The 23,393-nt window shown below is 41.3% G+C and overlaps 1 long non-coding RNA gene across 1 annotated transcript; it reads left to right on the top strand.

Annotated features, from left to right (window-relative positions):
• Positions 1-36: 36 nt before the first annotated feature.
• LOC129395600 (uncharacterized) lies at positions 37-21,088 on the top strand. Its single transcript, XR_010111373.1, has 3 exons — positions 37-138; positions 10,122-10,212; positions 18,058-21,088. It is a non-coding gene; the product is annotated as an uncharacterized LOC129395600 (long non-coding RNA).
• Positions 21,089-23,393: the final 2,305 nt, after the last annotated feature.

The raw sequence follows: 23,393 nt of genomic DNA, 5'->3' as shown, positions 1-23,393 counted from the left end.
GCCAGGGAACCCACCCTGTTGACCTTTCCTCCAGGGCTGGGCACCGCCCCTAAGCCCAGCGCATGCTGGGATTATAGTCCGACTGTCGCGACAAAAAGGCTGGGAGTGGATCTGAGACTACAGTGCCAACACTACGGGGTAAGTTTCATCTTCTCTGAGACTACAGTTCCAACACTACGGGGAAAATTTCATCTTCTCCTCCGCCCCTCCATGTTTCCAGTGCAATTCCTCCCTGCTGTGGGGAGCCTATCTGTTCCCAAACTTCTGCGTGCGAGGAGACAGCATGGCCAGGGCAGGTGGTCTCACTTGTAATTGTGACACAGTCTCCCCACGTGCCAGTTGCACGACTGTGTGCCTGAAGTTTGATTTTTCTCTGACAAGATAGAGCCCGGGAGCTTCCGACAGCCTGCCCAGCATTGCCATAACGCTTGCTCGCGGAGAGCTGGGCGCGCCCAGACCTTTGCAGGGCCCCTCCCTCAGCCCCGACCCTTCTCCTCGCCCCTCCCCTGCCACGCCCCTTTCGACAGCTGGAAAGTCATCTACCTTTAATAACAGTCATCTTTGCAAAAAAAGAAAAAAAAAAAACTCTGAGAATAACCTATCTTCCATTCTATTTACTATTTATTTCCATAGTATCCATAAATAGTAGCAATTAGAAATCATAGCAAGTCAAGCAAAATTCCTGCCTTGACTGTTTCATAAACCACGATATGGCCTTGCTGTGGTTTTATTTGTATTTTGTTTTGTATTTATTGACCTTTTGGATATAAATATTTAGGTATTTGGATAGTTTTTGGAAGTATTCCGCTATTAGTTTTTGATTTGCTTTTGTTCCCTATTTAATTTTTTTTTTTTTTTTTGTCTCTCCCTTCTCCTTAGACTCAATCATTCCACAGGTCTCGAGAACTCTGTTCATTTCCTTTAAACTTTTTGTACTTTTTTTTCCCAGACTGATAATTTCTATTGCTGTGTCTTCTGTTTTAAATCTGTGGACAAACTCAAAATTTTTTTTCATTTCCTTATCTATTTTTTTTTTTATATATAAGTTCATTTCTTTGCTGAAGTTCCACATCTGTTTGTTTATGAACAGAATATTTTCTTTTTTCCCCATGAACATATTCATAAAAACTGCCTTCAAATTCTTGTCTGCTGATTGCAACATCCTAGGATAGCTTCTACTGCCCGCTTTTGATATTGTGTATGGATTACATTTTCACGTTTCTTTACAAGTCTTATGAATTTTAAAATTGTGTACTAGAAACTATAAATGACAATTATAGATAGAAACTCTGGATTTTGTTGTTTTACCTTGAAGACTTTTGTTTTATAAACAGGGTTCATTGGGCTAGTGTCAAACCAATGCTTATCTCCGCTACAGTGGGCATAGCTGAAATCTTCATTCACTTGTTAAACACATATGTCATATATGTATTATGCATAGGCGTTTTTCTAAAATAATATATTTTATTCAAGTTTCATCATCGTTATTTGTGAGAGTTGAACAAGCTACTCCACAGTTAGTGGAAGTCAGAACCTCAGTTTTATTTGATTGTAGTATTTTATATAAACGAAATTATATAGTATGTATACTTGTACATCTATTTTCTTTCTTTCCTTTTCTATCTTCTTTCTTTCCTTTTCTTCTTTCTGTCTTTCTTTATCTCTTTTCTTTCTCTTTCTTTTTCTCTTTCTTTCTTCTTTCTTTCTTTCTTTTTCCTTCCTTCTTTCTTTCTCTCTTCTTTTTTCTTTCTTTTCTGCAGGTTGGTGTGCAGTGGCATGATCTGACTGCAACCTCTGCCTACCAGGCTTAAGATATCCTTCCACTTCAGCCTGTTGAGTCACTGGGACCGCAGCCTTGCACCACCATGCCCGGCTAATTGTTTTGTGTTTTTGGTAGAGACAGGGTTTCACCATGTTGCCCAAGCTGGCATGTCTACTGTCTTTTATGCAACATTACATTTGTGATATTCACCCACCATTTGCAAGCAGCTATAGTCTGTTCATTTTAGAAAGTAGTTTTTACATTTTAGTAAAATATGAAAATACATAAAATTAACCATTTTAGTATTGTTTTGTGTGTGTGCAGTTTAAAGAAATTAAATACATTCACATTGTTTTGCAACGATTGTCCACGTTCATAAGGAACTTTTTTTCAATCTTTTAAAACTGAAGATCTGTACCCAGTAAACAGCACTCCCTTCCCATTGCCCTTTGTGTAGTCCCTGGGAACTACTCTTCTACTTTGTGTTTCTATGAACTTAACTGCTCTAAATATCTCTTATGAGTGGAAACATACAATATAGCAAAAAAATCATGAGGAAGAATAATGTATACTATATAACATATGTTTATCCATTTTAAGAAAAATGCTAGCAGAGATCAGGTCATGGTGATTATAGAGAAAGGTAGGTAACAGTGAAAAGGGGATTGGGTGCATTAAATTTACGACGTGATGCCTCAAGTGCCAGAGCAGTGAGCTTTCTGCCCCACTCGCAGGGCTGGTCAATGGTGCGGCTGGGACCCTATTCGAGCAGCCTGACTTCCAGAGCCCATGCTTAGTACAAACTTCAGTGAACCATGAAAGCAATTCCAACAACAGGCACTTAAGGGCTCTGAGATTTTATCACAGCCTGTTCTTCATGGATAGCAACTTCAGAGAAGAGTGACAGCTGTGAGGTTCCAGAAGCCACACCTCAGGTCCCCCAGTTCCTCCCCAGCAGCTGGGGTCCAGCTGCAACAGGGCCTGATGCCGGCCAGGGAACCATGGCCACAGGCTGTGTGAGGCTGGCGGCAAGACAGGCTCCCCTCCTGCCCTCTGCTCATCTGCTAGGTCTTTGCCTTTTATTCTGATTGTGCTGCTCCAGGCTTGGAACCAAGCCAGAAATTCCTCTTGAGTCTGAAGATGATGATTGTTTCCAGCTATCTGGAACCGCTGCATCTCCTGGAGGACTTTAATCTTCTGGAGACAGAGGGAAAGACAGGATGCTGACAGGGCCTGGGTGAGAGACTCTGTAGGGGCCTTATAAAAGAAGAAGGGAGCAGGGCTGGTCTATGGGGTGTTTCTTTTAAGAGGCTGTCACCTCTCCTCCAATATCATGCAGCCCTAACTTGTTCTCAGAGTTGAATGTAAACAGCCCTCCCTCTAGGAACTTGTCATCAACTTCACTCCCCTGACTGCACCCTGCATTAGGATAGGTCTCCTCCTTCTCTGTGTATTACTCCCTTTCAATAAATCTTAGATGTGGAAGACGGGACCAGGGAATGTCCTGCCCAGGGTGATTTCTGATTTCCACCTCCACCCTCCCGCAAAGTGAGGACTTCAGCTACTGCTCACCTTTGTGTTTTTCTGGGTTTTGATCATATTTCTCTGGAAGACAGAAAGCCAAAGACCATCAGAAAGGTCCGCTGGTCCATGAGTAGCCTCCATTTCCTGGGATTTCCAAGCTTCACCACCAACAGAGCCACCAGGGTCAGAGAATGTGCACAAAAGAGGCCTTGCAGCTCTGCAGCTTCACTACTCAGGGAGTGGGACTGATGGCTGCTGTTCAGCCTCCATCACTCATGAGTAAAATACCCTGTTTACGGGGTGGGGAGGGCTGTGAGGCCCTTGCAAGAAATTTTGGCAAGGACTGAGATCTAGGAACTCAGTTCAAGACTCTCTTCTCCCAGACCTCAGGATCCTGGTCCCTGACCCGTCTGCTCCAGGCTCACTCACATCCACACACTCCTTCATGGCAATGTCCAGCATCACCAGGTCAGTGAGGAATGTCTCCAGAGAGGGCATGACACCTGCACCATCAGAGTGGTAGTGGTGAGGAGCACCTGCTCTCAGGTGCCCACCCAAGTCCTGTCCCCTGAAATCTTATAAACCCCTGCCTCCTGGCGCCCTCTACCTAGGTTACCCACTTGGAGTAGCTGAAAACCCTCAGCTCTCTTTTCCCAATTCTCTATGTCTTTCCATTAGCTGTCCTCTATGGCCATTAACCTCACCATAATTACCTCCTTGGTGGGATTTTAATAAGCCACAAGGTCATGTGGTCCCTGGCTCCACCTGTTTTAAAAGCCACAGGGAGCCCAGCTCTCCCAGGCCTTCCTCTGGTCTGTCTAATGAAGGTGTTTTAGGCACTGCAGCCCCAGGAGAAAAGGGCTGGAGTAGAAAGCCCCTCTGCTTTTTTGATTTGGAGGTCTCCAGCTGGGAGAAATAAGCTCTGTTCCCTGAAACCCTGGAGCCCTTCCCCACTACAGGTACATTCACCTTCTGCTGTCACAGCTTCATCTGGGCTCTCTGGGGCTCCGCTACAGGGTAGACAACTTATAGGTCTCCATCTGCTAGGATGAGGGACAAGGTCAGTGAAAATATGCTTCTTTCAGTTGTGCCTCAGCCACACTAACCTTGGACACGGATAAGTGGCCTGAGTCAGCTTGTCTAGTGCTCTGACCACCTCCAGTGAGCTCTGACTCTAGACTCCCTCCCAGGTCCAACACTCCCTGGATGTGTCATTTTGGGCATGCAGTCGGGTTTCCCTGAGCTCTTTCCTCAACTGGAAAGTGTGGTGGGAACCAACTACCTCACAAGGCCTCTTAACACCTCGGTTTCATGTGGCTGTCATGATTGCTGTCACCGTCATCCCTCTCAGGATGAGCCAGACACAAGCACCCTCAGATTCTCTTTCTCCCTGAGCCCCATGATCGCCTTGTGAGGCCTGCCCAACAGGCTCATCATTCCTACATTTTCCACATAAGAAAACAGAGGCCCAAAGGGGCAATGACATGCCAAGGACCCCGCAAGAGAGGCCAACTCCTCCCTCAACCTGGAGGGACTGTCCCAGCTGTCCTCATCCAACACCCTAGCATCACCACTGACCAGCATTGCATCTTCTAAACTCTATGAGTGACAATATTCCCAGCCAGGCCCTGTGGTGGTGGACATGGTTCTGAGAATTGGGAATCTAAGGTGGAGGAAAAGTTAAATATTTAATATGAACTCAATTGAACATGGGCACAAACAATGGTCACCAAGTCCTGGAACAGGTTGTATGAGCCCCTTGAGGTATTCATCCAACGCTGTTTCAGAGAAACCTTTCAATCCATTCCTATACGTTAGTGATTGAAAAAACAACAGATAATTGCAAAAACAAGTCGATCTTTTGTGTTCCTTGAGCCCAGTTGTGAAGGGCACCTGTGACTGCGCCTCATGCCAAACAACTCATTACGAAAAGAGCTAGGGTTCCAGACTGTGCCGAGGTTTCATGAGACCTCTCCTTTTCTGTACATGGACAGGTGGCCGACTCTGGAGCCCAGGCTTTTGCTTCCCAATCTGGTAATGAATCCTCCATAGTCTGGTGAGTGTAAATATACATATATATATGTATATAAATGTGTATATATACATATATAGATGCATATATATGTATATATATATAAAATATACATATAAATATACATATATATATTTTCTTTCTCTCTTTCCCATTGCAATTTGCTTATTATATTATTTGCTTATCATGTCTGCATTGCCATACACTTGGGATAAAGGCTGTTTATCCTTAAAACTATTGTGGGTGCCTTTTCTTTTCCCCTCGTGCCTTTCCCACACAGGAGCGCAGGTGATGGAATCTCGAAGTGACCTCACTTCCTTAGTTACAAACTCAAAGGAAGTTGAGAACTCTGGTAACCTGGAGCCCTCATTCTAGAGACAACCTTGTATTTACTAAGGAGAGTGTGAAGACAGCAAGATGTTCTCCTACTATGTCTTGAATTTCTGAGGCTCTCATCTCAGGAAGGCTTGAACTGAGAAACTTATTTTTATGATGGAGACAGTGCTCATTCTGCACCACTGGCTCTTCTGGCCATTTGGAAGGGGTTACCCATGGATAACACAAGGCCATCCATGGCAGGCCTATCCAGGCCAGGCCTCACCTTTGATATCATCTCGGTAGCCACACACCCCTCCTCATCGCCACGTCTCGTGGGAAAGAAAGAGATAATGGGTCCTTTCTTGACAGGAGCAGGTTTCCATATATTGGGAGGCTAAAATCCTGTCAAATTTACACCACAGGTTACAGCTGGCAGGAGGGGAAGGTGAGTGCTGGGGATCACCTTTGTCTGTTCAGATGTTTATTCTAAGGCTTCAAGCTGTCATCTTGTTTTCTCCCTGGCTGGAGGTCTATGCAAATGCTCCTATGTGCCTGATATGGGGAGTAGACTTTCTAACTGGAATTTCCTCTGCGGGGAAAGCCAGGATGCCATTGATGCCTCTTGGCCAGGCTTCCAGGCACTCTCTTTGCAGAACTCTATTCAGGAGATCCCTGAGGAGCTGTTTGATGAGTCCAACTACTCTATCTCATTGAACAAAAGGCAGGTGCACCATGCCAACAACCATGGCCCGTGCTAGTCTGGAGTCAAGGTGGGCACAGAGAGGTCTCCAAATGGAAAAGACCAGGGAAGCCCAGGACCATGACCCAAATGTGAGGATTCCCCAGAAACCGTTTAGGGCTTTCTCCATTAAGTACCCACAGTTCCTTCCCAGAGGAATCTGGCCTCCATTAGTCCATAATGGCAACTTAGGTGCACGGTAACCAGTCATATGCTTGCAGGAATGTCAAAAGAAACACTTCTGTGTTGTTTTTACTTTACATTAGGTTGTGAGTATCTTTGCATGTTGCTATTATTTTTATTGTTATATCTACCCACCCCAGATACTTCCTGTAGCAGGCAGCTTCATTGCCTTGCCAGACCTTCTCTAAGTCTTAGAAGTTCACACTGTTACCAGAGAGAGGTTTTACCCAAAAAGTGGGAGTTATGCAAAAGGGTCTTATGAGACTCTATACATGTGTCTCCCAGAGCCCACCTCTATAGCCTCATCAGGACAGGAGATTTGCCCTCATATGTCTTCATAAGATTCCATAAGTGGAGCCTTTCCCTCAGTAATTTAGCCTTTTAATACTGGTTGAGCCTGACATAGTAAATTCTATTTCCACTTTAGCCATGTTACAGGGAATATACTTTTTTTTTTTTTTTTTTTTTTTGATACGGAGTCTTGCTCTGTTGCCCAGGTTGGAGTGCAGTGGCACAGCCTCTGCTCACTGCACTCCGCCTCCTGGGTTCACACCGTTCTCCTGCTTTAGCCTCCTGAGTAGCTGGGACTACAGGCGCCTGTCACCATGCCCAGATAATTTTTTTTCTGTGTGTGTGTGTGTTTTTTTTTTTTTTGGTAGCGACAGAGTTTCACCATGTTAGCTAGAATGGTCTCCATCTCCTGACCTCATGATCCACTCGCCTTGGCCTCCCAAAGTGCTGGGATTACAGGTGTAAGCCACCATGCCTGGCCGCTACAGGGAATATCTTATCTGTGTCCTAATAGGCTGTAACAGTTTGCTATGACTTCCGTAATACAGTACCACAGGCTGAAGTTCTTTAACGACAAAAATGGAATGTCTCACAATTCTGGAAGTTAGAAATCCAACCTCAAGCTACTGGCTGTGTGGTTTCTCTGAGGTCTCCATCCTTGGCTTGTAGATGATCATCTTCTATCTCTGTTCACAAGATCTTCTCTTGTGCTTTTCTGTCCTTCCTGCCTCTTCTAATAAGGGCTCCAGTCATCTGGAATTAGGATGCACCCCAATTAATTCACTTAACTACATTTGCAGAGGCTATATGTTCAAATATAGTCACGTTCTGAGGCACTAGGTGTTAGGACATGAACATATAATTTTTAGGAAGGGAATGCAATCTAGCTCACAACATTTACTAATCCCTTGTAGATTATAGTCTCCCAGGAAAATGATTACTCAGTGAAAGAGTGGGAAAGTGTAAAGTTTTAATAGGTAAAGCCGGAATATATTCCAAAAGGGTTGTGAAAGGTATACTGTAAATAGTAGTTTCTGAATTTATCTACTTTTGTGTATCCAGACCCCCTTGGATGTTAACATTCTTTTAATTTTTTTGTCAATCTGCTATCTATGTGGCAAAAAATTATGTTTCTATTTCAATTTTTCAACTGATATATTTGAGTTACCTTTCAGTTGATTTATACCTATTTGGATTTTCTGTTCCCTCAGTTAACCTGCTCAATTCCTTGGCCCTCTGAGGGGTTTCTCTCACCTTGGAGTCCCCGAGCACTGACACCTTTGTCAGGTGTGGGGTTGCTGTAGTTGTTTCTCAAGACTCCTTTTAAGGTTTTAAAAGACCCAGTTAAGTTGCTTTAAGTCAAAAGGGTTGTTTTAGGGTATCTTGTCCTGTGCCCTGTCTCTAAAATAGAAAGAAAGTGAGGCTTCCCCATGCCCTTTCCTCTATGTCAGGGACAGACATAGAGCCTCAGGTAGCTTAAAGGGAATTTCATGCAACCCTCACCGTGGAAGATTCTCATTCTTACCTGTGTTTTTCTGAGCAGCCATTTGACATCACAGAGCCTTGTTTTCTCATTTGTAGACTGAGAATGTTTTTTTGAGAATTCTCTGGGATAATGTTCTTCATAAAGATTATTAATACAAGTGGGTGCTGTTGTCTTACAGCTGATATGATATCGTGAAGGCCTTGAATGTATTCATGGTTTAATTATTCTCTACCTGCACATTAAGTTTGATATCAGAGTCCTAAAATCTTTTTCACCATAAACACCCATGTCCTCCACATGCCCAAATCTCTGAAGGATGGGGATTTCCTGATCTGAGCTCCACATTCCAGGCCTCTGGTGTTTCATGGTCTTGCCATGAAAGGTCTTGTCCCCTCCCCAAGGGGAAATGAGTCTATTCTGAACCTAGAGGTGTGAATGATGCCAATGCGCCAAACCAGGCACAACGGAGAAGCTGACAAAGTCCCTGACAGCACCTTCCAGGGTCAAACTCTCTTCTTCTTTAACATTTTTCTCAACTTTTACCAGGACTTCCCCACCACTCTATAGTTTCTGGACCAGCTGTGTAGTAGTTGAGCATATGTCTTCTCCAAGGCACAGTGGTGACTCTGCCAGCTACTAACTGTGTCTTAGGATACCAGTGCATCTTTATCAGCCTCAATTTGCAGTTGCAATTCTCTATAGAGAATTGTAAAATGAGCCTCTGTTCTGTACGAGAGACGTGCAAGGGGAGAAGAAAACACACACACAAAAAAACCTTTAAGGGTAAACAAGCCTTATCTCATGCAAATGGCAGTGCAGCTATAATAAGCAAATTGCAATGGGAAGGGGAGAAGGGAAACATATATACATATTTACGTTTACCAGACTGCAGAGGATTCATTACCAGACGGGGAAGCAATAGCCTCGACTCCAGAGTAGGTCACCCATCCGTGCACAGACAAGAAGAGGTCTTATGAACTTTCGGCGTGGCCTAGGGCCCTAGCTCTTTTTGGAATGAGTTGTTTGGCATGAGGCCCAGTCACAAGGGCTCTTCACAACTGGGCTCAAGGAACATGAAAAGGTTAACTTGTTTTTGCAATTGTCTGTTGTTTTTCAATAACATATAGGAATAGATTGAAACAGATACTTCTCCAAAACAGTGCTGGACAAATGCTTCAAGCGGCTCATGCAACCTGTTCTGGGACTTAGTGACCATTGCTTTTGTCCATGTTCAATTGAATTCAAATTGAATATTTAACTTTCCCCCACAACCTTATATGGTTTTTGTGAGAAATGAATGGCATAAAACATGAAAAGTGGATCCCTAATGCTTGGCTTTGTGGAAAGGCTGCTGGGGCATGCTCTGATTTTTCGTATTTATTATTTTTTTTCTCTTCTTTCACCCCAGAAGGTCTTTCATGTCACAATGACTCATGTCCCTCTATAATTGGACAATTATATAGAAAACAAACATGTTCTTACATTTGTAAAGGGCGTTTGAGCTTCCTGTTAGCTGAACTTTGTCCTTGAAACAGAGAGATCCTGTTATCTCTCTGAGTGTGCCCCAGGCACACTCAGACATAGCTAAAGAGGTTGTAGTTAGGGCTTATTTATTCATCACGTATATATAATGCAGTTTTCAGACATTTGGCATAATTCAGTGAAGACAGCAGATGACAGTTCCTGGGCCACAATTTACTTCAGGGAGTCAGACACTGAGAGTGGACATCATAAGCAGGTCATGTTCACGGAATGTGAGATCTGACGTTCTCATGCTCTTCTCTAGGAATGGATGCACCTGTCAGCTTCTGATCAGAATGACAGACCCAGGATCAAGCATAACATTTAAATAGATGAAGAAAACTTTTTTCCAAAAGGTAACATCGCTTTATGATAAAAATTCTCAACAAATTAGGTGAAAATAAATTCACTTCAAAGTATTAAAGGCCATGTATTACAAATGAATAGCTGGGTGGACAGATGTGCCATAAGGCAAGGGCATCCGCTTCCCTAGATACATATCCAGGGGCACAGAGAATGAGCAGTTCCAGGGTTGTGCTTCACCTGAGGTCCTCTCCAGGTCGGTTTCAAGAGGACAGGACTGCGGTTCTGCATCCACCTCTGTGGAGAGCTGGAAGTAAAACGAGCTATGCTCCACCTCAGCCTAATGTAGACAATGGCTACAGAAAAGACTGTTTTCTTCCTCATAAATAGGGGTGCTCGAAGTGGGTAACCTCGATTGTTTCACATACTCATAAGTGTCTGCCAGCCTTGGTTCTTCATTGGTGAACTAAGACTCTTTGCTCTGAGACTCTGCAAAAATGCTTCTACTCCCTGAGGCCCTTCAAATCACGCAGAGGCATGGCCACTCCAGAGGGATTTTGGGTAGATAAAGATGGGATAGAGCTAAACGTGCCACAGCACTGGACCCTGACTCTGAAGTCACGGGAAAATGCCAGTTCCTGTTGGGTTTTCGAGCTCCTCATTTGAAAGTCGTTTTAAATAATTTCCCTGGATAAGGGGAGGGTGCCTCATGAGTAAATAGCACACCCCAAATGGTGGAGGCAAAGAGAGGGCAATGGAGGATTCCAAGGTCACTCATTGTACTTGGAGCCTTCTGATCCTGCTCCTTTGTCCCCTGGAACTCTAAAGAGTCAGTGTCTTGAGGACGCAAAAAAATGGTACCTGATTTTTTTCCATAATGTTCCTGCATGGGGCTGCAGTGTTAGTGATGGCCTTGAGGTGGTTACAGCCTGCTGTGTTTCTGGTGCCTATTGAGATTTGCCGGAGCAGCTGGAGCAAGTAAGAGTCACACACCTCATGTTATTATCGACAGTTTCCACATTGCCCACTTAGCCAATCTCTTTTCCCTTGCACTCACCCTTTGCCAGCTACCTTGGTGGGCCCAACATGTAGCACAGAAAATGATTACATCATGGCTGCATGCCCCTCTGAGGACAGAACAGTCTGAAGACAGCTCGACAAAAGCACTAAAGCAAGTATATATAAAAGAAAAGAGCAAGGACTATCATATAAAGTAGAATGTTGAGAAGAGCTGCAAAGTCATTGCATGTGGGTACCCAAAGGCCTCACTGAGGTGATCTTTAATCCATGATGAGAATGACAACAGGGAGGCATCTCTGCACAAGAATGTGTCAGCAAGAAGCCACCCTTGGTGAAGAGTCTTACAGGTGTGAGTTTGGCAGAGATTAGAAAGGGACCAATATGGTACAGACAGCCTGAGGAAGAGATAAGCAGAGGCATGGAGAATCCTGGGGCTCGGGAGATGAGGCTAGATATCTGCTCCTTCTGACAACATGGCCCTAAAACTTAGCACCTTTCAATAGTATATACTATATCACAATTTGTGTGGACCAGAATCTGGACACAGTTTAGTTAGCTGCCTCTGCCTTCACGTCCCTTATGAGATTGCGGAAGTGATCTCAACTGAAGGTGGACCAGGAAAGCATCAGACTTTAAGCTCATGCTTGTGAAAATTGGCAGGGTTAAGTGTAGACTGAGAGCATGACCTTACTTCTGTCTACTGGCCTGAGCACTCTCTCCGTTCTTTGTTATGTGCGTCTGTACATAGAGCATCTCATAGCATTGGAGCTTGCTTCCTCTGTTCGAGGAATACAATTGAGAGACAAAATTAGGCAAACAGGTTCACACAAAAAGAGACAGAAAGAAAGGGAAAGACTGAGGAAGCAAATAGGAAAAACCCAGTAGGAGGAATAATGACAGCTTTAAAAAAAATCTTGAGAGTTACAATAATTTGTATTAAAATTGTAACCCCCCGTGTAATGCTATAAGGAGATAGGTTGTAATTAACTCCTGAGGTTGAGGCCATGATGATTGAGATTATTGGCTTTATACAAGAAACCCCAGGGGGATGTCTGTCTCCTACCAAATGAGAATAAAACTTGATGTGTGCAGTCTGAAATTCAGAAGAGTCATCACCAGAGCTCAACCATGCTAATACCCTGATCTCAAGTTTCTAACCCCTAGGAGTGTGAGAAATTAAATCCTGTTGTCTATAAGCTGTCTAGTTCATGGTTCTTTGGTATAGCAGCCTGAACTAATACAAAAGTCATACACTATTGTGTATTCCATTCGACAAAAGCTGAATTTGTGCCTCCAAACTATCAAAAAAAAAAAAAAAAGACTTTAAAAATTGGATATTTAGAATGAAAGATAAGAAACAGCTTGTTGAAACACTTACGTTTCCTCTGCTTATAAGATTTTTAAAAATTGGCTGGAATTTGTTGGAACCAATATGGTCAACTGAAGTCCATGGAGAATGAGTTTGCTGATGTTAGAGCCCAAATTTCCACTGCATGTTTCATACTAACTCTCCCTGAATATTCATGTGACCTGTGAGGAAGCAAGAGGAGATGACTGTGCATGTCTCATGACTTTCCATATTACTACTTTTCTTCCAGCAATCCCCTCCTAATCCAGAGCCCACTTCTTAAGCTTTTTTTAATCAACACCTTAAAGCCTATGTAAGAAAACCGATTTGAGCTGGACTTCTATCTCCTGTTGGCCAACCTACAACAAGATGCCATTTTTCTCAAAACCCAAGTGCCATACTACTGACATCAAGCAGTAGGCCATTTTGTTTAATTACAAACTGAGTCACTAACCACCTAGTGCTGGGAGACTTTGTGAAGGCTTTCCCCAACATAGGTGAGATAAGGCACATGGATATAATTCTATATATAATAAGAAGGCACTAGAAAGTTTAATGCTTGTATTAGTCCATTCTTATACCGCAATGATGGAATACCTGAGACTGGGTAATTTATAAAGAAAAGAGGATAATTGACTCACAGTTCCTCAAGATTGGGTGGGAGAGGCTCAGAAAACTTCCAATTATGGTGGCCAACAGGTGAAGTGAGTGAGAGCAGGGGATATACCAGATCCTTATGAAACCATCAGATCTCGTGAGAACTCACTATCACAAGAGCAGCATGAGTAAAACCCGTCCCCATAATCCAATCAACTCCCCTCAGTTCTCTCCCTTAACACCTGGAGGTTATAATACAAAATAAGGTTTGTGTGGGGGCAGACAGCTAAACAATATCAATGCCAGAGGATGATATCTACATTTAATTTCAACCTCATACTTCAGTTTCAGAATGAAACTGAAGCCCAGTGGGGAAGTGACTTTCCCAAGATTACACTGCTAGACCCCAGGCCTACTTGAGTTGTGGCCCATGCTACCTCACACCTATTCTCCTAATGCTTCCACCTCTAAGTGTGTGTGTTATTTACAGGTGAAACCACACAACGATTTTTATGTTTTATCTTATATACCTCTGATACATTCCCTAGGAAGTAGATAACATTATCCCCACTGTGCACGCTAGGAGGCTGGGGAAGCCTCAAATACAGAGTGACTTTTATTAGGTCCTAGAGATGATAAGAAAAACAAGGTTATGTTCCAGCTGTCTCATATCCTGGAACCCAGGCTGCATGTAGGCCTTTCCAGGGAATTAAGGGGAAGTTGTGTTTGCATAACTGTGTACAAATAAAGAGTTCACATGGAAGAGGAGACTGAGCAATCAGTAGCATAGTAGGGCCTTTGGGTAGGTCTTACAGAAAGAAGGGGCCCAGTGGATGGAACCTTGAAGAGTTTAACACACTTTCCTGGTGACAGAACCCCACAGCAGTTAAGAAACCAGGAACCCACATTCTTGAGACAGCTCTGTATTCACCTCTGTTGGTGAGAGATGCTCAAGAGAGTGAGATGTCCTTTCATTGTGCCCTGATAATTCTGAGTTCTAGCCTTACAAAGGCTCAGTGTAAAAACCTTGTCTGATAACACAGATATCAACTCAGCCCTCATTCCTGATACCCCTGGCCATTGGCCAGGTGCACCTACAGATAACACAGAGCAGCCCAGGACAGGTCCATCCAGGGCAGGCCTCTCTCATCATCTCATCTGGGCAGCCCCATGCCACTTCTCAGTACCATGAGTTGCCGTATGGACAAAAGGGAGGGCACTCTTCTTGGGCAGAAGCAGATTGTCAGGTGTTGGAACTCTTGTGTGTCTGTTATGTTCATATTCAGGTCATAGCTGGCAGAATAAAAATAAGAGAGTTGGGGACTGAGTCTGTGTACTCAGATGTGAATAGCAGGACTCTAACCTGTTCTCTGGTTTCCTTCCTTGCTGGAGATTTATTTATTTATTTATAATTTAAGTTCTGGGATACATGCACAGAATGTGCAGGTTTGTTACATAGGTTTACATTTGCCATGGTGGCTTGCTGCACCTGTCAAACTGTCAGCTAGGTTTTAAGCCCCACATATATTAGGTATTTGTCCTAATGCTCTCCTTCACTATGCCCCCTGACAAGCCCCGATGTGTGATGTTCCCCTCCGTGTGTCCATGTGTTTTCATTGTTCAGCTTTCACTTATGAGTGAGAACATGTGGTGTTTGGTTTTCTGTTCCTGTTATTTTGCTGAGAATGATGGCTTCCAGCTTCCTCCATATCCCTGCAATCTAAGGTCTCTGTTCTGTTCCTTCGGTCTATATATCTGTTTTGGTACCAGTACGACTTCCTCTCTTCCTATTTGCATACCCTTTATTTCTTTCTCTTGCCTGATTACCCTGGCCAGAACTTCCAATACTATCTTGAATAGGAGTGCTGAGAGAGGACATCCTTGTCTTGTGCTGGTTTTCAAAAGGAATTCTTCTGGCACTTACCTATTAAGTATGATATTGGCTAGGGGTTTGTTATAAACAGCTCTGATTATTTTGGGATTTTTTCCGTCAACACATAGTTTATTTAGAGGTTTTAACATGAAGGGATATTAAGTTTTATCAAAGGCCTTTTCTGCATCTATTGAGAAAATCCTGTGGTTTCTGTCACTGGTTCTGTTTATGTGATGGATTACATTTATTGATTTGCATATGTGGAACCAGCCTTGAATCCCAGGGATGAAGCTGACATGATCATGGTGGATAACATTTTCGATGTGCTGCTGGATTTGGTTTGCCAGTATTTTATTGAGGATTTTTACATCGATGTTCCTCAGGGATATTGGCCTGAGATTTTTGTTGCGGTTGTGTCTTTGCCAGGTTTTGGTATCAGAATGATGCTGACCTCATAAAATGAATTAGGGAGGAGTCCCTCCTTTTCAATTGTTTGGAATAGTTTAAGAAGGAATGTTACCAGCTTCTCTTTACACTTCTGGTAAAATTCGGCTGTGAATCCATCTGGTTCTCAGTGTTTTTTTATTGGTAGGCTATTAATTACTTCCTCAATTTCAGAACTTGTTATTGGTCTATTCAGGGATTCAACTTCTTCCTGGTTTAGTGTTGGGAAAGTGTACATGTCCAGAAATTTATCCATTTCTTCGATATTTTCTAGTTTATTTGTGTAGAGATGTTTATAGTATTCTCTCATGGTAGTTTTTATTTCTGTGGAATCAGTGGTGATATCCCATTTATCATTTTTTAATGTGTCTATTTGATTCTTCTCTCTTTTCTTTTTTATTAGTCTAGCTAGTGGTCCATGTATTTTGTTAATCTTTTCAAAAAACCAGCTAGTGGAATCATTGATTTTGAACAGTTTTTCTTGTTTCTATCTCCTTCAGTTCTGCTCCGATCTTAGTCGTTTCTTTTCTTCGGCTAGTTTTTGAATTTGTTTCCTCTTGATTCTCTAGTTATTTTAATTGTGATGTTAGGGTGTCGATTTTAGATCATTCCAGCTTTCTGTTGTGGGCATTTAGTGCCAGCATATCCCCCCTTAAAACTGCTTTATCTGTGTCCCAGAGATTCTTGTACATGGTCTCTTTGTTCTCATTTGTTTCAAAAAAAACTTAATTTCTCCCTTAATTTTGTTATTTACTCAGTAGTCATTCAGGAGCAGGTTGTTCAATTTCCATGTATTTATGCGGTTTTGAGTAAGTTTCTTAATCCTGAGTTCTGATTTGATTGCACTGTGGTCTGAGAGACAGTTTGTTATGATTTCCATCATTTTGCATTTGTTGAGGAGTGTTTTGCTTCCAATTATGTGGTCAATTTTAGAATATGTGCTATGTGGCCTGGAGAAGAATGTATATTCTGTTTGTCTGGCATGGAGAGTTCTGTAGTTGTCTATTAGGTCCACTTAGTCCAGAGCTGATTTCAAATCCTGAATATCCTTGTTAATTTTCTGTCTCATTGATCTGTCTAATATTGGGAGTGGGGTGTTAAAACTTCCCAGTATTATTGTGTGGGAGTCGAAGTCTCTTTATAGGTCTCTAAGAACTTGTTTTATGAATCTCAGTGCTCCTCTGTTGGGTAGGTATATATTTAGGATAGTTAGCTCTTCTTGTTGCATCGATCCCTTTACCTTTATGCAGTGCCCTTCTTTGTCTTTTTTCATCTTGTTTTAAAGTCTGTTTTATAAGAAACTAGGATTGAAACCTTGTCTTGTTTTTTTGTTTTTTTTTTTTGCTTTTTTTTTGCTTTTCATATGCCATTTCTGCTTCCCTTTATTTTGAGCCTATGTGTGTCTTTGCATGTGAGATGTGACTCCTGAATACAGCACAACAAAGGGTCTTGACTGTTTAACCAGTTTGCCAGTCTGTGTCTCTTAATTGAGGCATTTAGCCCATTTACATTTATGGTTAATACTGTTATGTGTGAATTTGATCCTGTTATCATGATGCTAGCTGGTTATTTTGCACATTCGTTGATGCAGTTTTTTCATAGTATCGATTGGTCTTTATATTTTGGTGTACTTTTGCAGTGGTGTACCATATTTTCCTTTCCATATTTAGTGCTTCCTTCAGGAGCTTCTGTAAGGCATGCCTGGTGGTGACATAATCCCTCAGCATTTGCTTGTCTGTGAAGGATTTTATTTCCCCTTTGCTTTTGAAGATTAGTTTGGCTGGACATGAAATTCTGAGTTGAAAATTCTTTTATTTAAGAATGTTGAATATTGGCCCCCACTCTCTTCTGGCTTGTAGGGTTTCTGCAGAAAGATCTGCTGTTAGTCTCATGGGCCTCCATTTGTAGGTAACCTGACCTCTCTCTCTGTCTGCCCTTAACATTATTTCCTCCATTTCAACCTTGGAGAGTCTGGGGATTATGTGTCTTGGAGTTGCTCTTCTCAAGGAGTATCTTAGTGATGTTCTCTGTATTTCCTGAATTTGAATGTTGGTTTGTCTTGCTAGGTTGAGGAAGTTCTCTTGGATAATATCCAGAAGTTTGTTTTCTAGCTTGAATCCATTCTTCCCGTCACTTTGAGGTATACCAACCAATCGTGGGTTTGGTCTTTTCATATAGTCCCATATATCTTAAAGCCTTTGTTTAGCTCCATCAGGCCATTTATGTTTATCTCTAAGCTGGTTATTCTAATTAGCAGTTCCTGTAACCTTTTATCAAGATACTTAGCTTCTTTGCATTGGGTTAGAACATGCTTCTTTAGCTCAGAGTAGTTTATTATTACCCACCTTCTGAAGCCTACTTCTGTCAATTCTTCAATCTCATTCTCCATCCAGTTTTGTGCCACTGCTGGAGAGGGGTTGTGATCATTTGGAGGAGAAAAGGCATTCTGGTTTCTGGAAATTTTAGCATTTTTGTGCTGATTTTTCCTCATCTTCATGGATTTATCTACTTTGGGGCTGATGACCTTTGGATGGGGTTTTTTTTGGCGGTGGGTCCTTCCTGTTGATGTTGCTGTTGTTTGTCAGTTTTTCTTCTAACAGCAACGTTCTTCTGCAGGTCCAATGCAGTTTGCTGGAGGTCCAATCCAGACCCTGTTCACCTGGGTATCACCAGTAAAGGCTGCAGAACAGCAAAGATTGCTGCCTTCTCCTTCCTGTGGAAACTTCATCCCAAGAGGATACCCGCCCAATGCCAGCTGGAGCACTTTTGTATGAGGTGTCTGTCCACCCCTGTTAGGAGGTTTCTCCCAGTCAGGAGTCATGGGGAACCCACTTGAGAAGACAGTCTGCCTCTTAGCAGAGCTGGTGCACTGTGCTGGCAGAATCCCTCTAGTCAAGATCAGCTGCTCTCTTCAGAGCCGGGAGGCAGGAATGATGAAATCCACTGAAGCTGCACCCACAGCCGCCCCTTCCCCCGTGTGCTCTGTCCCAGGGAGATGGAGGTTTTCTGTGTAAGCCTCTAACTAGGGCTGTTACCTTTCCTTCAAATATGTCCTGCCCAGTGAGGAGGAATCTAAAGAAGCAGTCTGCCACAGCCACTTTGCTGCACCTGACCCAGACCTCCCAGCCTCCTTGGCATTGTCAGGGGAAAACTGTCTACTAAAGCCTCAGTAATGGTGGACTCCACTCCCCGCAACCGAGCTCAATTGACCCAGGTCAACTTCAGACTGCTGTGCTGGCAGCGAGAATTTCAGGATGAGGAACGCATTAGCTCTGTGATTTTCATGTCTGTTGCAGGGATTTGACCCATTGTTAGTGCTAGATTTGGAGTCTTAAAAAACAGATTTATCTTACTGAACTCAAAGTACAACTTGAAGATGCACTCAGCTGTTTAGTTAAATTGCAGCAGGAGAAAATGTATCTTTGCAGATCTATTTTAGATCTTCTTTCTTTTAGAGATGAAATTGTCTCTGGCACAGTAATTTAACTTAGTCTATGTCAAAAACATAGCCTGAAATTACTCAAAAAAAATTATGAATAGTGGAATGCATTCTATGTGTTTTCAGATTTCTTCTATGATGTAAAATAAATAACATAATGTTTTACCTTGGATTTCTAACCTCAACCCTCAGCCATTTTCCCAAACTTTTTTTTTTTTTTTGAGATGGAGTCTTGCTCTGTCTCCCAGCTGGAGTGCAGTGGTGCTATCTTGGCTCACTGCAAGCTCCACCTCCCATGTTCATGCCATTCTCCTGCCTCAGGCTCCCAAGTAGCTGGACTACAGGCACCTGCCACCACGCCCGACTACTGTTTTGTATTTTTAGTAGAGACGAGGTTTCACCGTATTATCCAGGATGGTCTTGATCTCCTGACTTCATGATTCACCCATCTCAGCCTCCCAAAGTGCTGGGATTACAGGCGTGAGCCACCTTGCCCTGCCCCACTTTCCCAAACTATTAAAAGACCTTCTAAGGTGGTTCAGAAGCATTTTTCAGAGGAGATTGTTCCTAATGGTAAAGGATAATAACAGATGGATAAAAATCTCAAATAAATTATGCCTCTTTTTGCAGAAGTGTCACTCTCCAGAGTCTCCAAGATCCAGAGAAGTTCCACGAGATAGAGTGGTTTATGAACATTTAGCAGAGTTGGTCCTGACTGCCGTCTCAGCCTCTTAATAGCTGTGCAACTATAGACAATTTACTGGACTTAGAACAGTTATATAAACCTCAGCTGCAAGAAAACACATAACACTGATTGCAAGAATGGCAACCACTTCTCATTCCTCTCTGATCTGGGCCCTCTGCAATGTATACTTGTGGCTGCTTCCATAGAGGGAAAGATTTTCTTTTCCCAAATCTTGGATCTGGCTGGGCTTATTTACTCTGCCTCATTCATACTTTTTGTTCTAATGAAATAATTAACATGTTTAGCGTCTCATCCCAGCTTTTATCTTGTTAAAACTATATCTTATAATATGTCATCTCTCTTTACTATATTTGGTTATATTCATTCTATTCATTATTCAGCTTTACTAATCTTTTTATCTCTGTTTAGTGTTTCACCTATACATTTTCTTAATTTTTTTATTCTTTACATTCTACTGAGCTGTGATTCAAATATGCTATTTTAATATGGAAAATGGTGGCCTAGTTTTTCTTCAGAAATTTCTTTTTATTTACTTGTGTTCTTCTGTTTTTAACTTGGTTCCAATATTTGGGAAATATCACATTTGAGATGTCTGTAGTCATGTTATTTCTGTGCTTATTCCATTTTCCCTTGGAGGAAGGTGGACAGCACACAGACTTGACATCCTTGTAATCTATCAGTATCTGAAGGGACCACTTTTTTTCAGTTTGATTACTTCTCTGGCTTATTCTCTTGATTTACTTTAGCTTTCATCAAGTGCTTATATATTTTTAAACTGTATTCATTATTTTCATGGTTCTTGTAACTTCTTGAGAACTTTTACTTGTCTACACTAAAATATTTAAAAAATATGTAGCCTTTTCTTCTTAAAGCACAAATATGCAGTGCACACATGAGTAGAATATTTCATAGGCATTGGGCAGCATACAACCACATCTTATGAGATATTCCATTTCTTCATCAAAACATCTCTCTCAAATATGTAGTAATAGTCACTTGTAAAGGGTAGTTCTTTTGATACTTAAAATTTTATGTGCCTTTTTGAAAATATATACTTAACTGCAGTGAACAGAACTGACCTAGATACAAAGAGAACTACTGTTTTTGTAAAACATTAAGTTGATAGAATGACTTATCTTATTTCAAGTCTTTTGACTCTAGTCACTGTGCTTCCTTTTAGTATGTCCTTGACCTCACAAAAATAATTCGTGGAATCTTCTATTTATTTTATAAATTAATTTAAAGAAACAAAATTTGTGCATGGCTAAATATTACTTGTTGAGTACAATTTAGAATTTCTACTGTCATTTTAGTGTCCTAAAAGATATGACCTGTTGAATTTCTGCTCTCATAAAATGAATGATATCGTTAGGCCTAAACCCTTGCCATTTATTTTCCCCCTCTGTCATACAGTGTGTATCTTTGGTTCACTGCTGAAAAATTTTATTAATTTTTCTCTCTTGCTAGTAATCAAACTTTTGAATAAAGTTATCATTACTTGTCTTTATTTAGTTACTGTATGTTAAACATTTGATTTCTGATGGTCTTAATGTCATTTAATATAATTGTAAATATTTCAATTTGTCATTATTAACAAATTTCTGTGTTATATATTTTAGACTCAGCTATTAATTATATGTGTGTAAATGACTGTGAATAGTTTCTAAAACATTGTAGGGGCTACTAAGTACTAATAACCCTGATTCATTAAAATTTTATTGGTTGTACTATTCTTTATTTACTAAATTATTTTGTAATCTTATTTAAATTTATTCTTTTCTAAATATTTGTGAAAAAGGGGGTAGGCTAATGTGTCATTTTGATAAAACTTCATGTCAAATGATATGCTTCACTGTTTTCTTTTAGATGTAATAGCTTTTTTGACTCAGGCAATGCATGCAAGTATGAAGTATAAAAATTATAGTCTCAATCCTTAAGCAGAGGAAAAACGTGGCTATTTATTGATTGTAACAAAGCTACATTATCCCACATAATACATAAAACTTTCACAAATCTACATTATCCCACATAACAGGCATGCCAGCTGCCTAGATCTGGAAACATGGATTGTTACAAATTAGAAGTAAATAACTTGATAGGCCCAATTTAACAAATGAAGCTCAAGAAGTGGAAGATATAAGACCTATAATAAAAGATTAAATTATTGTAAAAATCTTACCACAAAGAAAAACCAGAGTCAAATATTTTAACTATTAAATTATACAAAATATTTAACAAAATACCAATCCTTTACAAATACACACCATACATAGATAAGAGATAAACAACCCTTAATTACTTTATGAGGCCAATATTACTATACCAAAGACAGACAAACCCAACATGTGTTAGGAATAATATGGGTACATACGGCTGATGAATAAAGACACATAATTCTAAAAAAGTACTAGTAAATTAAATACAGAAACACATAAAAGTAATTATACACTGTGGCCAAGTACAATCTTTTTACAAATGAAATGGCTTAATATCTAAAAACCAAAAATTTAATACACAACATTGATAAGCTGAAGAACATAAAATGATCCTTTTAATAAAAACAGGAAAGCTTGTGATACAAATAACACTGATTCATTATAAAATCCTTAACATGCTAGGAAGAAAAAACTCACTAGAACTACTAAAAAGGATTCATAAAAGTTTCCCACTAATATTAAACTTGCTGATGAAAGACTAGGAGCTTTGCCTCACAGTCTGGGAAACAGATAAGCATGGCTACTTTTGCTACTGTACTAAATTGAACTAAAGGTGTTAGGCAGAGAAATTATATAATAAAAACAAATAAAACAATTCTAAATTTATAAAATAAACTTTTATTGTAAATGGCATCAACTTATATGCAACGATTTTTAAAGAATTTACAAAAATCAACTGGAACTAATAAATGAGTTCAGTAAGTCACAAGATACAAGATAAATGCACAGTATTAAATTGCACTTTTATACACTAGGAGCAATCTGTCAATAAAATTCGAAAAATTAATTCTACTCATTAGCTCAATGTGTAGTGGCTTAAAATTCCAAATATGCATTATGTCATATTTTCTGTTGGCCACAAATACTGACACAGCTTAGTTGAATGGGTCTACCACAATGTCCTCATGTGTCCGGAATTGGTGGGTTCTTGGTCTCACTGACTTCAAGAATGAAGCCACGGACCCTCACGGTGAGTGTTACAGTTCTTAAAGGCGGCATGCCTGGAGTTTGTTCCTTCTGATGTCCGTATGTGTTTGGAGTTTCTTCCTTCTGGTGGGTTCGTGGTCTTGCTGGCTCAGAAGTGAAGCTGCAGACCTTCATGGTGAGTGATACAGCTCATAAAAGCAGTGTGGACACAAAGAGTGAGCAGTAGCAGGATTTATTGCAAAGAGCAAAAGAACAAAGCTTCCACAGTGTGGAAGGGGACCCAAGACAGTTGCCACCACTGGCTCGGGCATCCTGCTTTTATTCTCTTATCTGACCCCACCCACATCCTGCTGATTGGTCCATTTTACAGAGAGCCGATTGGTCTGTTTTACAGAGAGCTGATTGGTCCGTTTTGACAGGGTGCTGATTGATGCATTTACAATTCCTGAGCTAGACACAAAAGTTCACCACGTCCCCACTAGATTAGTTAGATACAGAGTGTCCATTGGTGTATTTACAAACCCTGAGCTAGACATAAAGGTTCTCCAAGTCCCCACCAGACTCAGGAGCGCAGCTGCCTTCACCCAGTGGATCCCGCACCAGGGCCGCAGGTGGAGCTGCCTGCCAGTCGCACGCTGTGTGCCGGCACTCCTCAACCCTTGGG

This window comes from Pan paniscus, chromosome Y (genome assembly GCF_029289425.2).
Source record: "Pan paniscus chromosome Y, NHGRI_mPanPan1-v2.0_pri, whole genome shotgun sequence".
NCBI classification, from domain to species: domain Eukaryota; kingdom Metazoa; phylum Chordata; class Mammalia; order Primates; family Hominidae; genus Pan; species Pan paniscus.
The sequence above is the reverse complement of the archived record's forward strand: the minus strand, read 5'-3'. Positions and strand labels throughout refer to the sequence as shown.